This window comes from Trachypithecus francoisi, unplaced genomic scaffold (assembly GCF_009764315.1).
Source record: "Trachypithecus francoisi isolate TF-2019V2 unplaced genomic scaffold, Tfra_2.0 Lachesis_group3, whole genome shotgun sequence".
Classification (NCBI taxonomy): Eukaryota; Metazoa; Chordata; class Mammalia; order Primates; family Cercopithecidae; genus Trachypithecus; species Trachypithecus francoisi.
In genome coordinates, this window is record NW_022681468.1 from 89,147,483 (window position 1) to 89,165,408 (window position 17,926).

General features: G+C 35.6%; 1 protein-coding gene across 12 annotated transcripts in view; it reads right to left on the minus strand.

Annotated features, from left to right (window-relative positions):
• The window catches only part of MEF2A (myocyte enhancer factor 2A), a 162,309-nt gene that overhangs the window by 124,474 nt on the left and 19,909 nt on the right, over window positions 1–17,926 (minus strand). For 6 of the 12 annotated variants that reach the window (XM_033188847.1, XM_033188837.1, XM_033188849.1 and 3 more), the window contains exon 2: window positions 4,013–4,093. The exons of the other annotated variants lie outside the window; for them this stretch is intronic. The gene's annotated coding sequence lies outside the window, so the exon portion shown is untranslated. The remainder of the gene's footprint in view (window positions 1–4,012; window positions 4,094–17,926) is intronic. 12 annotated transcript variants of the gene reach the window in all.

Consider the following 17,926-nt stretch of genomic DNA (forward strand, 5'->3'; position numbering starts at 1 on the left):
GTGAAAGGCAGTCTCCCAACAGATAGAAAACACCTGAAGCCGATGATCAGCAGCTTCCCTATAACATCTCAGGAGTTGGACGAGTGGGCTCCAGCATGTACAGTAAGAGGCAAAATGGTGGCGTTTAACTGGTATATGACCTCCTAGGGCATTGGACTGGTAAGGGAAGAATACTTCAAGGAAACCTGCATACGACTCCAGTAAACACACTGCACAGGCTCCCCTCCCAAGCGCTAGGCCACTGTGAATACAGACAGCCCATCCCAAGGGAAGAATCAGGGCAGAAGGGACACAAGACCCCAGAAGTATGCCAACATATAAAACCCTGAGTCAAAAGTCAAATCACGCACTGATCTCTCAAGTTGCCCACTTGGCCCTCTTCCAGGTGTTCTTTACTTCCTTTCATTTCTGTTCTAAAGCTTTTTAATAAACTTTCACTCCTGCTCTAAAACTTGCCTCGGGCTCTCCTTCTGCCTTATGCCCCTCAGTCGAATTCTTTCTTCTGAGAAGGCAAGAACTGAGGTTGCTGCAGACCCATGCAGATTCACCGCCGGTAACAGTTTAAAACCTTCCCACAAAGAACCTCCAGGTCCAGAGGTCTTCATTGGTGAATTCTACCAAACACCTAAAGAAGAAATAACATTAATTCTATGCAAAGTCTTCAAGAACAAGAAATTTTAACTCATTCTATGAGACCAGCATTACCCTGACACACACACACACACACACCACACACACACATACACAAAAGCAGACAAAAACTACAATCCAATGCCTTCTACGAATGTAGACTTTTTAAAAGAGTCAACGCAATTTTAGCCAGTGAATCCAGCAATATACAAAAAGTGTAACACATCATGACCAAGTGATAATTATCCTAAGAACACATGAATGGTTGGTTCAATATTTAAAATCAAAAATATAACTGACATGTGCATAGACAAACAGGAAGAGAGGTAGGTGACCATGTCGATAGATGCAGAAAAAACATTCGACCAAAATTCAACACCTATTCATGAAAAGGAGAAGGGGGAAAAAAAAAACAACCTCTTGCCAAGAGCTAGTGAAAAACTTAGTTTTCCACCTAAGATCAGAAGTAAGGCAAGAATGTTAGTTCTCACCACTTCTATTCAACACTGCACTGGGACTACCAACCAGTGTAATAAAGCAAGCAAAAGTAATAAAAGGTGCATAAATTTAAAAGGAGGAAACAAGATAGTCTTTATTCACAGAGAAGGTAATGGTCTACACAGACTATTTGAAGAAATCTACAAAAAAGCCACTAGCACTAATAATTAATTTAGCAATATTACAAATTATAAAGTTTTATATAAAAATCAACTCTACCTCTGTATACTAGCATGGATCAATTGGAAAATGATATTCTTTTAAATTCCCATTTATAATAACATAAAATTAAAATAATTAGAAATGAATTTAACAAAATATGTGTCAGACCATTACACTGAAAACTACAAGACACTGCTGAGAAAAAGTAAAGACGACTTAAATGAATAGAGGTACCAAGCTCACGCATTAGTAAGATCTAATATCCTTAAGAAGTCAATTCTCCCAAATTGATCTCTAGGGTAAAAACATTCATAATCAAAATCCTGTTAGGCTTTTTTTGGAGAAATTAAAAAGCTGATTCTAAACTACATAGAAAGAAATAAAAAGGATCGAGAACAGAAGAAACAACTTTGAAATAGAAGAACTTAGAGGATTTACATTACCAGATTTTAAGACTTACTATAAAGCTTCAGTAATCAAGACAATGAAGCATTGTCATAAGGATAGATATACAGATCAACAGAACAGAGTTCTGAAAAAGACCCACACATAATGGCCAATTAATTTTCAACAATGTGCCATGACAATTCAACAGGGGAAAATATAATCTTTTCCAAAAAACTGCTGGAACAATGTGATATCTATATTCAAAGAAATAAACTTCAACCCTTACCTCACACCATATACAAAAATCAATTCAAAACGGATCACTGACCTAAATGTAGTAGTCCAAAGGAGTTCTAGGACATGAAAGAAAGTCAGGAGAAATTCTGTCCAATCCCTATGACAAACCTCCAATTTCTACTGCAGCAGAATTGTAAGGAAAATCTCGAATCTGAGCTTCGCCAGTTAACATATGAATCTATTCAAAAAGAAAGGGCATTTCCAATCTAAATACTCAAGAGTTAACTCCTAAGCAAGCAGTTATTAACTCAGGCACAACCCATAGAACTACAGAAGGCCCGTCATGAAGAATAAGACACTGACTACATCCTTAGAGACCAGTAGAGGAAGCAGCACAGACGATTCCCTAAAATTTAAACACGACTCAAAATATAACATATGAAGTTATACCCACAGTCCTCACTGAGGTTCAGAGAAAGTATAGTTCTCAGCTATGGGCATGAGTGCTTTACCTCATATCACTCAGTTTCCAGCAGTTAATGAACAAAACAAACAGATGAGAAATGTAAGTAAAATCCTTGCTTAGTATCTGTGGAGTGGGAAATTGGTTCCAGGATCCCCCATGGATACCAAAATCCTAGACACTCAAGTCTCTTATATAAAAATGGTGTGGTATTTGTATACAACCTACACAAATCCTCCTATATTTTGAATCATCTCTAGAATATGTATAATATCTAATGCAATGTAAAATTTTTATTGGTGCGTTATTTTTTATTGTTTTGAAGTAAAGGGTATTTTTTTATCCACAGTTGGTTGATCCACAGATGAGGAACCTATGGATAGAAAGGGCCAACTATAACGATGAGAAAAGAAGAAAAAGACTTACAGAAGACTAACCAAGGTTTATATTTTAAAATGAGAATTAAACTCTACTATTCCCATCCCACCTACACATACACAAGTTTTAAACTGAAGGTACTTTGCATCAGTTGGATAAACAGGCCCTTTTCTCCTACTCTCCTAAACTAAAAGATTATCAATCATTAAATGGGCTGTTCTTCAGTCAAGTTATAATAAGAAAAATATATAGCCATATGAAACTGATGTCAGAATATAATACTTTAACAAAGTACTCATTTTTGTAAGTTTCTAAAATGTGATTTCTTTCTACTATTTAATTATTCAAGAAAAACAACCTAAGACCTAAAAAGTATTCCTGAAATGGGCAAAATAAAAATTTTTAAGATACCTTTTCCAAGATTTTTACTGACGTAATCATCAGGTTTGATCAATGATATCTAATATTTAAAATGCTAATGTTAACTTATCATAACACACTGATGAATATCCCCTAACATTTTTCAAAATTACTTCTTTTAAAATATTCTAGCATTAATATAATTCACTTCTTTTCCATTTTAAGTAGAAGGTGGAATTCAGGTAAGGTTTCACGCATGAAAACTTTTGAGGACTACACATCTTACTAAGATACTGTGAATGTTAACCTAGGCCAACGTAATTTTTTTAATCAAAATCATCTACTCCTGAGCTTTGCAAATATGAACCCATTAATTTAAGGCAGTTAATTAAAAGTCATTTAAAATGTCCACATTTTTAAAAGATCCCCTAAAATTTGCTTTTTCTATTTGACCTTTCCCACGCTTCATGAGATACAGCTAGATATGTCCACGTCATCTTTCACTTGAAAATCTTTCCTCAGCTCATGTAACTCATGTCCCCCAATGCTCCCTTCATCCTATTAACTGTCTCAGTAACTACCAACTACCTACTTACTTTTTTCTTCAAATAGAGGTTAACTGATAAGAGAATATGGAAGAAGTGTGAAAGATGAAAAAATCTGAGATTATTTCAGCAGCATCAGACAAAATGTAAGAGAAACTAAACTGCCACTACACAATATTATGCATTTCAACTGAATCTTACAAATTTCCTTAACTGGTCTAAATTAAGCCCCCCCTCACCCCCAAGAAAACCTCTACAGTAACTGCCATTCAATCTCACAAGAACAGCTTGATTTTTAAAATACATTTCCATTGTATTTACTTCTTAACATAGAAAAGAAAAAATGACTTACTAGAAATGAAGTATCAGCAAAAAGTGCACTTAGATATGATCCTTGCAGAAAATTCTTGTTCCTTTTCGCAAAATGCAATTCCTTAAAAAAGAAAAAAATGAGTGCGTTATTGTTCTTGACTCCAAAACTGAATTAAATATACAATTATACAAAATTCTAGCACTCAACACCATTCTTAGCAGAAAGCTCCACAAATACTGTTAAATGAAAATTAAATTTTAAAAAGTCATTTGTTTTATTTGGAATAAAACAAAATGTTAGTCAACTGAGTATTTCCATTGTTACAAATCCTTTTTCTTCAGCAAGTATTACTCAAATGTTCAATAACATTCTTTGCACTGTGAGATTCAAAACTTGGTTTCCTAGGTCCCATTTTCCTATCCTCTGTATCATATGTTATACTTTATGTTTATCTGTACTGTGTGTATAGCCTATTGAACTAACTAGTTTCAATAAACTAACTTGTTTTAAATAGTTTAAAATGTTCACCATATTGCTTTCATCAAGAAAATTGTGGCCGGGCGCGGTGGCTCAAGCCTGTAATCCCAGCACTTTGGGAGGCCGAGACGGGCGGATCACGAGGTCAGGAGATCGAGACCATCCTGGCTAACACGGTGAAACCCCGTCTCTACTAAAAAAATACAAAAAAAAAAAAAACTAGCCGGGCGAGGTGGCGGGCGCCTGTAGTCCCAGCTACTCTGGAGGCTGAGGCAGGAGAATGGCGTAAACCCGGGAGGTGGAGCTTGCAGTGAGCTGAGATCTGGCCACTGCACTCCAGCCTGGGTGGCAGAGCGAGACTCCGTCTCAAAAAAAAAAAAAAGAAAATTGTGAAATAATTATGTGCTATCACCATAAAATATACCTGTATTTCAATACAATGTGTATATCCATACTTTTCACTAGCTAGCTATCTTTTAAAGGAAACAATGAAATTAACACAAAATGACAAAAATGAACAGAATACTGATGGTTGTCCATAATTCGCATTAAGAAAGGAACACTAGTGAATACTGCTCAATGGATTAGGTGCATAAAGAATAACCCAGCCCTGCTACATTCTTGCTTGAAGATAGAGCAGGACATTCAGGTAGAAAAAAGAAAGCTATCTCTTTCCTCACTCCCATTGGCCAGGATCAATTATAATGCTAACACAATAATTTAGAAATGCATGATCAGGTGATTCAATCAATCCCCAAGTAAATCCATTTCATCAAATGAAAATAATTTCTCCACAGAAACACCAATCTTCTGAATCTGATTCAGCAGTATTAATTATTATGACACTGATTTTGCTTCTATTCGGAAATGGACACCTCCTTTGGGGGTGGGAGGGAACAACACAAACTGCCAAGCATTCTTTTTATATTAACAAATTAGGTATTAAAAGTCCAAACTTTAAAAGACATAAAAACACATAAACAAGGCTTTTTTTTTTTTTTTTGCAAAGGTAAAAGGAACTTGCTTTAAAACACCAATTTCAGCTTTTAACCTAATTGTACTAAAATGCAGGAAAAAATTCCTCAAACTTAGATGCATTACCAACTTCTAAAATACAATAATTGAAAGTGAAGCCAAAATTTAGCTATTTGCCCTATAGCAAACAAGTGATTAAACAAAAATTTGACAGTTACACAACACAGTAGCTATTCTCACATCAAAATGCATTCCTCAATTATATAAATGTAGTTATTGATGATGTATTTTGTACTTAGTTTTCAAGTAGTTTCTAAAAGACTATATTGTTAAAAATCAAATTTTTATAGTTCTTTTACAATAATCTATAATGAAACACACTCTTTCAAAAAAAAAAACTAAAATGTTAGTGCTGAGTCAGTTATCACCAAATTTCATATACTGAAACTTCAAATCCCACTGCTTCCGTCCATCTAAAAGGGAGACAACCTGGACCTCTAATTGCTATCCCTATCTCCCTTTACTACCCATTGACATACATTGTTAACCTGGACAACAAGCCATTGCCAAAACTGTTAAGCTCTTTAACTTTGTTTTTACCTCCACCTGGAAATAACTTTCCCCTTTGTCTCTTATATAGATCAAATGTCCAATTCAATGACGCGTTCTGTGACGCCATCTTCAGTACACCTTAACTATCACCATCACTTCCAGGGAGTAAAATTATTGTAGTTAGTTGTACAAGTATGAGTCTCCCCTATTATACCATATGCTTTTTTAAAAGAAGGAACTTTGTACTTTGTTCTTTTTATATCCCCAATATCTAGTCAATATCTGGCCCAGGATTCAGTATAATTCATTTGGAAAATATTTACAAAGCATCCAACATATTCCAGGCACTTTTCTAGGCGCTAGGAATCAATCCCTATCCCTATTCCTGACTTCATAGAGCTTACATTCTAGTGGGGAGACCTACAGTACAAGGTGAATAAGGAATATATAACATAGGTGGTAGGTTGGTGGAAAAGTCCTTAATGAGAAAAAAAAAATTAAGCAGGGAAGGAAGTACTGTCAGAGGAAGGAGATTAAAACTATAGACAACGTACCCAGAGAAAGCCTAATGTAGTAACAACAACTACAAGAGCAGCAGTAATACTTCAGTATTTATCATATGCTATTCAGCATACTAATTGCTTTACATGTCATTACCTGATGTAATGCCAACAACAACCTCATTATTACCCCATTACTATTCTCAAGACGCAACGCAAATACTAAAGAAGCAACTTCCCAAGGTATTCAGCTAGTAAAGTGGTGAAGCCAGGATTAGAATCCAGGAATGCTTTTAACTGCTATACATAACCACAGTTCAGTAAATGCTTTTGTTGAATAAAGAGGTGGGAAAAAAATGAATGCCTAATATAACAAAGCAAACCTCAGTCTCAGAGGACCAGTACATTTGAGCAGGTTCAGATATACATTGTACATCAATCTCTATATGATAGAGACCATGAACAGGTAGATACCTGCTGTGAAATATTTACAATTATTGATAATTTCATAATACCTTTTAAAATATATTTAACGTTTCTATATGACAATTACCAGAACTAAAAATTATACAATATCACATAAATCACATGGATAGAAATAATGTGATGTAATAAGAAATACATATTTGGTTTCTGCTGGAGTGGCAGGTGTCTCTTGTACGCAAGTGAAATGACTAGTGACTAGGGGGCCCTAAGTAGCTTCAATATATGTGCTGGTCATCAGAAAGACCCAGGCATGAATAGAGGGTTAATGTTTTCAGCTCCAACTCCCAACCTCTAGGGAGGGGAGAGGAAGCTTGAGCTGATTATCAACGGTCAATGATGTATGTAATCAATCATACCTAGGTAACAAACCCTTCAAAAAAAAAAAGGACAGGGTTTGGAGTGCTTCCAGATTGCTGAACACGTGGACGTTCCTGGATGGTAGCATGACCAGATAGAGGATGGAAGCTCTGTGCCCCTTTCTATACACTCTACCTTACGCATCTCTTCCATCTGGTCATTCATCTACATCTTTCATAATAAATGGGTAAACATAAATACTGTGTTTCCCTGAGTTCTGTGAGCTGCTCTAGCAAATTAATCAAACCAGAAGAAGGGGTAGGGAGAACCCCTGATTTACAGCCAACTGATCAGAAGTACAGGTCACAACCAGGGACTTGCAATTGGCATCCGAAGTGGGCCAGTCTTGTCAGGCTGAGCCCTCAACCTGTAGGATCTGATAGTATCAGGTAGATAGTATTAGAATTGAACTGAATTATAGGAAATCCAGCTGTGTACACTGGAGAACTGCTTGGTAAGTGGGAAACCCTCACACACGTTTTGGTGACTGGAGGCAAAGTATCCCGTGGCGAGTGGTGTATGAAAGAGTCCAAAAAAATATAATTTGTTTTTTTCCTATCTCAAATAGGTGATTAAAAACAAAACACCTTTTTTAATAGAAGGTACTCCTGAAAGAAACGAGACCTTGAAGCATTATCAAGGACATTTGAATGTTGAATATCATGTTTTATACCATGGTACAACTTTCTCAGCTTCCAATTTTCCGTACTAGTAAGAATGGTTAAATGAAATGACTTCAACCAGTGTTCAAATTATTTGTACTACCTTACATTTGAAAACAATCAAAATTTCACTGGATGTTCTGCACTGAGCATATTGCAGTGTCAAAGAAAACAAAAGTTTCTATATGAAAACAGTTCCAAAGTCAATCCAAAATGAAACTCACAAAATTATGAATTTCATTTGTAATCAAAATTTAGGATTAGCTGCAAAGGGTATTTTTAATTCAAATGAGGGTGAACTCATAAGTGCACCCAACTCCTCATGCCTTAAGATTTTTGCTACCAGCCATGATGTAGCAACTGGTATCGGACATGCTCTCCCATTGAACTAAACTAGAAAACTGATAAAATATATAAAACTACAATTTTAAAACATCAGACAATGAGCAGCTCAGCACTGTGAGGCCTGGAAAAAGGGAAAGTGTCCCTACAAATGCTTGGATGCATAGTCAGGATGACAGTGCAGAAAAGGGAAGCCAAGAAGAAAATGGAGGACTCACTGAGTACATGAGACAGATAAAAATTCAGGAAGTCTGAGGTACTGGGAATTTGTGGGACAGATTAGCAAAAAGGATGGTACTCAGGAGAGAAAGTGCTCCTGAAATCTGCAGAGGGATTCTAGAGCAGCACTGCCCAAAAGAAACATAATATGAACCTAAAATGTAATTTTTAATGTTCTAGTAACTACACTGTAAAGTAAAAAGAAGGTGCAATTAATTTTAATACAATGTATACTACCCAATAGAGTCATAATATTATCACTTCAGGATGTAACTGATATTTTAAAAATGAGATTTTCATATACGTTTTTCCAATCTACATCCCTAACATTCAGTGTGTGTGAAATGAGTTGGATATTTGTCCCCACCCATATCTCATGTTGAAATGTAATCCCTAATGTTGGAGGTGGGACTTGGTGGGAGGTGTTTGGGTCATGGGGGCAGCTCTCTCATGAATGACTTGGTGCCCTCCCCTTGGTAATGAGGTCTCACTCTGAGTTCACACAAGATCTGGTCGTTCAAGAGTGTAGTACCTCTCCCCCACCCACTCTCTCTTGCTGCCCTCTCTTGCTTCTTCTCTTCCCACGTGACAAGCTTGCTCCCCTTTTCCCTTACACCATGACTATAACACTCCTGACACACTCATCTGGAAGCAGATGCCAGCAGTATGCTTCTTATATGTCTGCAGAACTATGAGTCAAAATAAGCCTCTTTTCTTTATAATTATCCAGTCTAAGGTATTGCCTTATAGCAATGCAAACGGACTAATACAGTGTGTTTTACACACACAGCACATTTAAATTCAGAATAACCATAATTCAAGCCCCTAAGAGCCACATATGGCTAATGGCTACCACACGTAACAACACAGCTCTATAGTTTTTCATCGAATGTGTGCATGAATAAAGTGAAATTCACAAGGCCAGGCAAAGAACAATGATCAGGAAGCACTATAATAAAAAAAATTTTCCAAAGATTACATAAGACTGCACAATGTTCAAGTTTCACCCAGAGAAACCTGGGCAATCAGTAGAAAATGACGCAGCAGCACCACCAAGTGCTAACGTAGTCCTATAATAGTAAAGGCTACACTAGATCTGCCAGAACAAAGTTTAAAAGCAAGCTCAAAAGGTTCATGCATGTCTGCAAGAAATTTATCAGTCTGCCAAAACAAAATTAGAATCTCTTGACAGGAAATCAACAAAATCCAGACAACAGTGTGATGAATGTCCAGGAGTCAATCAAAACTTACTAAACATAAGAAAATGAAGAAATGTGTGACCCACACCACCTGGGGGGAAATCTGATAAAAGAAAGAAGCCCAGAAGCAAGAGAGGATGTCTTTAAAAGCATAAACTTCAAAATATTATAAATCTATTGCTGGATTTTTTTAAAGGAACAAAAAAGAAAATGATTTTTAAAAGAATAAAATGCATTTTCTAAACATGAAAAATGCAGTATCTCAAAAAAGTAACTGGATGGAATTAACAGTAGATTAAACTGCAGAAAAGATCACAAAATTGAAGATGTAAAAACAGCAAAAAGAGCAAAACAAAACAAAAACAGATCATCAAGAACCTGTGAGAATATCAAGGGCAATCTAAAAATAATGTAATTGGAATTGCTGAAGGAAGGAGAAACAAAAAATATACGAAGAAACAGCGCCAAAAAATTTCCAAATTTGAGGAAAACTGAACACACATATTCAAGAAACTCAACATACATACAGCAGATTAAGCACAAAGAAACCACACCAAGGCACATAATAGAAATCCAGTCATACAGAGAAAATCTTACAAGAACCCAAAGAAGTGGAAAGACACATTACACACAGAGGAACAAAGATAAGAATTACCAGACTCCTTGCCAAAAGTAATGCAACAAGTTTAAAACAAAGGAATTACACCTGTAAAGTGCTAGAAAGAAGAAGAAAAAAAAACTCTGTAAACTAAAATCTATATAAAGCAGAAATATTATTCACCAACAAAGGGGAAATAAAGACATTTCAAACAAACAAAAGCTGAGACAATCTGTTACCAGGAGGCCTGCAATCCAAGAAACACTGAAGGAAGAGTTTTAAGAAGCAGAAAATGGTAGCAGAACTGTACAACAGAGAGTGAGCCCTAATGTGAACTATGGACTTAGCTAATAATAATGTATCAGCCCTCAATTGTAACAAATGTACCACACCAATACAAGAGGTTAATCATAGGGAACTTGCAAAGGGTGGGGTTAGGGTGGCATATATGAACTCTGCACTTTCTGTTCAATTTTTCTATAAACCTAAAACTGTTCTAAGATATAGTCTATTAAATTTTTTAAAAGAGCAGATAGAAACCTAGCTCTACACAAAGAAAGAGTAACAAATGGTAAGCATGTGACAAATTATAAGACATTTAAGTTTTAAGAAGATATCTGATTGTCTAAAGCAACAGTAGTAATAATGTACAGTAATAACATACGTAGAATAAAATCAATGACAATAGTAAAAAGAATGAAGGGAAGGAAATTGGAAGTACCCTACAGTAAGGATCTTACATTATTTCTAAAGTGATGAAGGTGGATTGTGATAAGTTCAAGATTCATGTTGTAAAACCCTAAAGCAACTACCAAATACATAAAATAAAACGAATAAACCAAGAAAGTAGATTAAATGGAATGCATATTTTTAAAACATGTAATCCAAAAAAGGTATAAAAAGAGGAAGAGAAAACACAAAATAGGTACGACAAGTAGAAAACAAAGATGGTAAGATAGTACACTTAAATCTAACTATAATAATAATTACAGTAAATATATATGGTCTACACACCTCAATTAAACAGTAGAGACTGTCATACTAGATTAAAAGTAGAGATTATCAGATTAAGTAAAAAAAACAAGACCCAACTATATATATGTTTCCTATAAAATACTACTTTAAATTAACACAGGCAAGAAACATAAAATAGAAAAGGATATATCATATAAACATTAATCCTACAAGCAGGAGTGCCTATATTAATATCAAAGAAGAGTACAGGAGAATTAATAAAGGGATGTTTCATAATGCTCACAATGTCAAATTATCAAAACTACCAAATAATTCTAAACATGTATGCAGTCAATAATTTCATGAGTTCCAAAACGCATAAAGCAAACACTGACAGAAATAAAAGGAGAAATAGATAAACCTACAATTACAGCTGGAGACTCAAATACTCCCTTCACACTAACTGGTAAAATGAGTAGATGGAAAATCAGTGAAGATATGTAAGACCTGAACAACACTATAAACCACCTTGGTTTAAATGAGTATTACAACCAACCACTACAAGAACAAACATGAAAATATACATGTGTACAATCAACAACAAAGAACATATGCTGGACCATAAAACAAGACACATGAATTTATAAGAACTGAAATGACATAGAAACTGTTTTCTGACCACAAAAGAATGAAAGATCAGTTACAAAAAGGACATTTTTTGGGGGGGACATTTTCCATTTTGGGACATTTTCCAAACATTTGGAAATAAAGATTTCTAAATAACTCATGGATCAAATAAATCATTTAAAATTTTAAAAATACGTCAAACTAAATGGTAAAAACATTATTAGATTATATAGGGTAAAACTAAAGATACTGTACTTGGAAATTTACAGCTTTTAAGTGCATATTTTAGAAAAAAAATAATGGTTTAACAGTGTTCCAAACTTCCACCCTAAGATGCTAGAAAAAAGGAGCACATTAAACTAAAAGTAGAGGTAAGGAAATAATAGAAGTAGAAACTGGTAAAAGAGATGTGGGACAAACTAGATAAAATCAATTATAGTAAAGTTGGTTATTTGAAAAGAACTTCTAGTTAGACTGGTCAAGAAAAAAGACACAAATTACCAACATCAGAAATAAAAGAAAGGACATCACTACAAATGCTGCAAACATTAGAAGTATACTAAGGGTGATTTTATGCCAATAAAACTGACAACTTAAGTAGACAAAATTTCTTAGAACATGCGGATTATCAAAACTGACACAAAAAGAAAAGTCTAAATAATTTCTGTATCGAATAAACTAAATTCATAATTTAAAAGTTTTCCACAAAGAAAACTCCAAGATGGTTTCGCTAGTGAATTCTGCAAACAGTTAAAGATTTACTATCAGCTGTACACAATCTCTTTAGGAAACAGGAGGAGAGGACACACTTTCTAACATATTTAAGGAGGCCAGTATAAATAACTCTGATACCAAACTGAGTCAAGAGGACCACAAGTAAAAGAAACTACATACCAGTGTCACTTGGGTACAGATGCAAACATTCTTAACAAAATATTAGCAGGTCAAATCCAGCAAAATATATAAAGAAAATATCAGTACAGATGGGGTTTGTCTCAGGAATACAGGGTTGGTTCAGTATTCAAAAATCAATGTAAATTCACCACATTAACATGCCAAAAAAACCCATGTGATTAATTTCAGTAGACACAGAGAAATAACAAAACACCCATTCAGGAAGAAATTTCAAAAAAAAAACTCAGCAAACTGGCCAGGTGCAGTGGCTCATAGCTATACCCCCAGCACTTTAGAAGGCTGAGGCAAGAACACTGCCTGAGGTCAGGATTCGAGACCAGCCTGGGCAATACCGTGAGACCCCATCTCTACAAAAAAATACAAAAATTAAGGACAGGCGCAGTGGCTCATGCCTGTAATCCTAGCACTTTGGGAGGTTGAGACGGCCGAACTGCCTGAGCTCAGGAGCTCAAGACCAGCCTGGGCAACAAGGTGAAACCCCGACTCTACTAAAATACGAAAAAAAGACTAGCTGAGCATGGTGGTGTGTGCCTGTAGTCCCAGCTACTCAGGAGGCTAAGGCAGGAGAATTGCTTGAACCTGGTAGGCAGAAGGTGCAATGAACCGAGATCATGCCACTGCACTCCAGCCTGGGCAACAGCGAGACTCCTCAGGAAAAAAAAAAAAGAGAGAAAGAAAGAAAATACAAAAAAAAAAATATTAGCTGAGTGTGGTGGCACACGTCTGTGGTTCCAGATACTTGGGAGGCTGAGGCAGGAGGATTGCTTGAGCCCAGACAGTCAAGACTGCAGTGAGCCATGATGGTGCCACTGTACAACAGCCTGCGCAACAGAGGAGACCCTGCCTCAAAAAAAAAAAAAAAAAAATCCTCAGCAAACTAAAAAAGAATGGAACTTCCTCAACCTATAAAGAGTATCCACAGAAAACCTACAGCTAAGATCATACTTAATGGTAAAAGACTAATTTCCCCCTCTAAGACTGCAACAAAACAAAAATGTCCACTCTCACCATTTTTAATTGCTATTTTACTGAAGGTCCTAAGCAGTTGAATAATGTAAGAAAAAGAAAAGGCATCCAGATTGGAAAGGAAGAATTAAAACAGGTTCTATTCTCACACATCATACCCAGTAAAAACCAAAAAAAATCTACAATAAAGTAACTGGAACTAAGAAGTGGAGTTTGCAAGGGTATAGGATACAAGATCAATATTAAACATCAACTGTATTTCTACATATTTGTAATGAAAATGCAAAATTAAGTTTTGTAAAAATATATTAGTTTCAAAAGCAGGAAATATTTAGAGACAAATTTAACATGTGCAAGACTAATATTCTAAATACTAGAAAACACTGCTGAGAGAAATTAAGGAAGGCCTACAAAAATAAAGATTATATACTATGTTCATGGAGCTGAACCCTCAATACTGTTGTGATACTGATTCTCCCTAAATTGATCTATAGATTCAACACAATCTCAGTCAAAATCTCAAAAAGCATTTTTGTAAAAATTGACAAAAAAATTCAAAATTTATAAATTTATAAACAGCCAAAACAATTTTTAAAAGAAACAAAGGCAGCCATAAAAAAAGGATGAGTTCATGTCCTTCGCAGGGACATGGATGAAGCTGGAAACCATCATTCTCAGCAAACTAACACAAGAACAGAAAACCAAACACCACATGTTCTCACTCCTAAGTGGGAGCTGAACAATGAGAACACATGGACACAGAGAGGGGAACATCACACAACGGGGCCTGTCACGGGGTGGGGGACTCGGGGAGGGATAGCATTAGGAGAAATACCTAATGCAGATGACAGGTTGATGGGTGCAGCAAACCACCATGGCACATGTATACCTATGTAACAAAAGACCACGTTATGCACACGTGCCCCAGAACTTAAAGTATAATTAAAAAAAAAAAAGTTGAAGGATTTACACTACCTAATTTTAAGACTAAATACAGTGTGCTCTTGTAATAACAAGACGTAAATCAATGGAACATAACAGAGAATCCAGAAATAAATCTAACCAAATATGGTCATTTGATCTTCAACAAAGATGTCAAGGCAATTCAAGGGGATAAGAAAAACCTTATCAACAAATGATACTTGAACCTTGACATTACCTCAAAACAATCACAAAAATTAACTCAAAATGAAATGTAGACCTATAAATAAAAGCTAAACTATAAAACTTCTCAAAATTGTATAGTTTGGGATAAAAATCCCACTGCCCCATGTAAGGCAAACATCTATCAGACAGGACACCAAAAAAGCAGGTACCATAAGGAAGAAAACTGACAAATAGCACTTCAACAAAACTGAGCCTTCTGCTCTTTGAAAGACACCATTAAGGGATAAAAAATATTCACAATATAATGGAGAAAATGAAAAAAAGACTTCTACGTAGAATATATAAAGATGTCTTACAGTGAGTAATAAGAAGGCAAATAACCCTATTAAAAATGGGCAAAAGATGTGAACATTTAACTTAAAAAGATGTATGAAGAGACATTCAGTAGATTAAAAACGTTTAGCATCATTAGTCATCAAATAAATGGAGATTAAAATAAGGATATACAAGTATACATCCACTAAAATGGCTCAACTTAAAAAGGCTCAGAATGCAAAGTGTTGGTGAAGATATGGAGAAACCTGGAACTCTCATTTACTACTGATGGGACTGTAAAATCATGCAACTACTTTGGAAAACAGTTTCACAATTTCTTATGAAATAAAATATACATATACCATGTGACCCAGAAATCCCACTCTTTGGTATAATATTTACCCAAGAAAAACGAAAGCATATGTCCATACAAAGGCATATACTCAAATCTTCATAGCAACTTTATTCATAATACTACCAAAAGTCCTTGAAAGGCAAACAGTGAAATTGTAGTTTAAACATAAAAGGAACACTGGTCAACAGAAAAATGGAACAAACTACTGATAGATACAAACACAGAAGAATCACAAAAACATTTTGCTGAGGGACAAAAGCCAGACACTAGAGAATACCTATTGTATGATTCCATTTAGGAAAAAACCTACAAATTTTTAAGACACCACTGAAGAACACAAACAGATCCACAATTCATACATTATGAAAGCCACTCCTCAACACTGGAAAGCTATAATTTAAAAGATTTTTGTGATTTCATAAAGTTAACACCAAGAATAACCAGCATTACTGTTTGAGTCTGTTTCCTCATCTATAACTAGTATAATTTCTATACCTCATAAGTTGTGAGAATTAAATAAGCATGTAATGTGCTTAGCACAGTGACTAGCATACATTAAAAACTCCTTAATTACCAAGTGTTTACTGTGGTACACAATGACTAATTTCTTAATGACATTCCTATTGAAAAGTTGTCACTACGTCCAAGACATCAGAAGGCAAATATTACAGCAAAAGCCAAATTAGAAGTTTTGGAATATATTTAGAATGATTAAATAGCTGATACTAGAATTTTTTTTAAATACTATTAAGGCCTTAAAAGAACAGATTTATTTCAAAACATATAACGAGATACTAATTCACAGGAAACAATATCTTTAAGTCAGTAAAATTTCACAGAAGCAAGCATTTAAGGAAGAAAGTGATTATATACACACTCACGAAACAAGAGATTGTTCCAATTACAGGAAGTAAAAAAGAAAAATGACACAAACTTGAATAGGTATGAACAAAAAGCAAAGGAGGGTGTAGGGTAGACCGATGGGCAGAACACAATTTTGTATAACCTTAACCCTGAAAACAGGAAAGCATCTGAATTTAACATAAAAAAAGAAATAGATACGAGAATGGTAAGATTAATCCTGTCAACTAGAATAATGCACAATTCCAGCCTCAGTGCTAGGTAAGGTTAAAAAGATACGTTGTTATACAGTCTCCACTAAAACACAACTTATTACATTCTTAGCTAGTGGATGGAGGAGAAGGTAGCATTTGTGTGACAGTGTGATAACACAGTAATGCCAAGAAATGCCCATTATCCCCCCATGCCCTTCTACCTCCATCTACATCCACTAAACTACCCAAAGGCCCAAAACATCTGTTCAAACAGCTTCTGTTCTTTTTTGAAAAAATAAAAAAGAAAGTAGTTTTATTGAGATATAATTTACATACAATTCACCCATTTAAAGCATACACTTGAATGTTTTTATATCCTCAGGTATGTGCAACCCTCATCACTATGTAATTCTATAACATTTTCATCATCCTTTAACAGAACCCCAGTACTAATCAGGACTCACTCCCAATTTCCTACGCCTACCCCAGCCCCATATGGCTCAGCCTCAGGCAGTGAGACACCTACTTTCTGTCTCTATAGATTTGCCTATTCCAGAAATTTCATATAAATGGAATTATACAATATATGGTCTTTTGTGACTGGTTTCTTTCACTGAACATGTTTTCAAGATTCCTCCATGTTATAGCACATATCTACACTTTATTCCTTTTTATTGCTGAATAATATTCCCTTGTGTGGAAATACAACCTATTATGTATTCCTTTTTTTTTTTTTTTTTTTTTTGAGACGGAGTCTCGCTCTGTCGCCCGGGCTGGAGTGCACTGGCCGGATCTCAGCTCACTGCAAGCTCCGCCTCCCGGGTTCCCGCCATTCTCCTGGCTCAGCCTCCCGAGTAGCTGGGACTACAGGCGCCCGCCACCTCGCCCGGCTAGTTTTTTGTATTTTTTAGTAGAGATGGGGTTTTACCATGTTAGCCAGGATGGTCTCGATCTCCTGACCTCGTGATCCGCCCGTCTCGGCCTCCCAAAGTGCTGGGATTACAGGCTTGAGCCACCGCACCCGGCCTATGTATTCTTTCATCAACTGATGGTCATTTGGATGGTTTCAACTTTTTACCTATTATGACTAATGCTGCTATGAGCATTTGTACACAAGTTTTCACATGAATCTGTGTTCATTTCTAGCTTCTGTTCTTACACACACACACGTAACACACACACACACACACAAAACCCTAAGAGTATCTTCAGATTGGGTTATCTAACATCTCCATAGTGATCCACATATTGGTTGACATTCCACAGTTTAGACATTTTAGATAAATTACTAA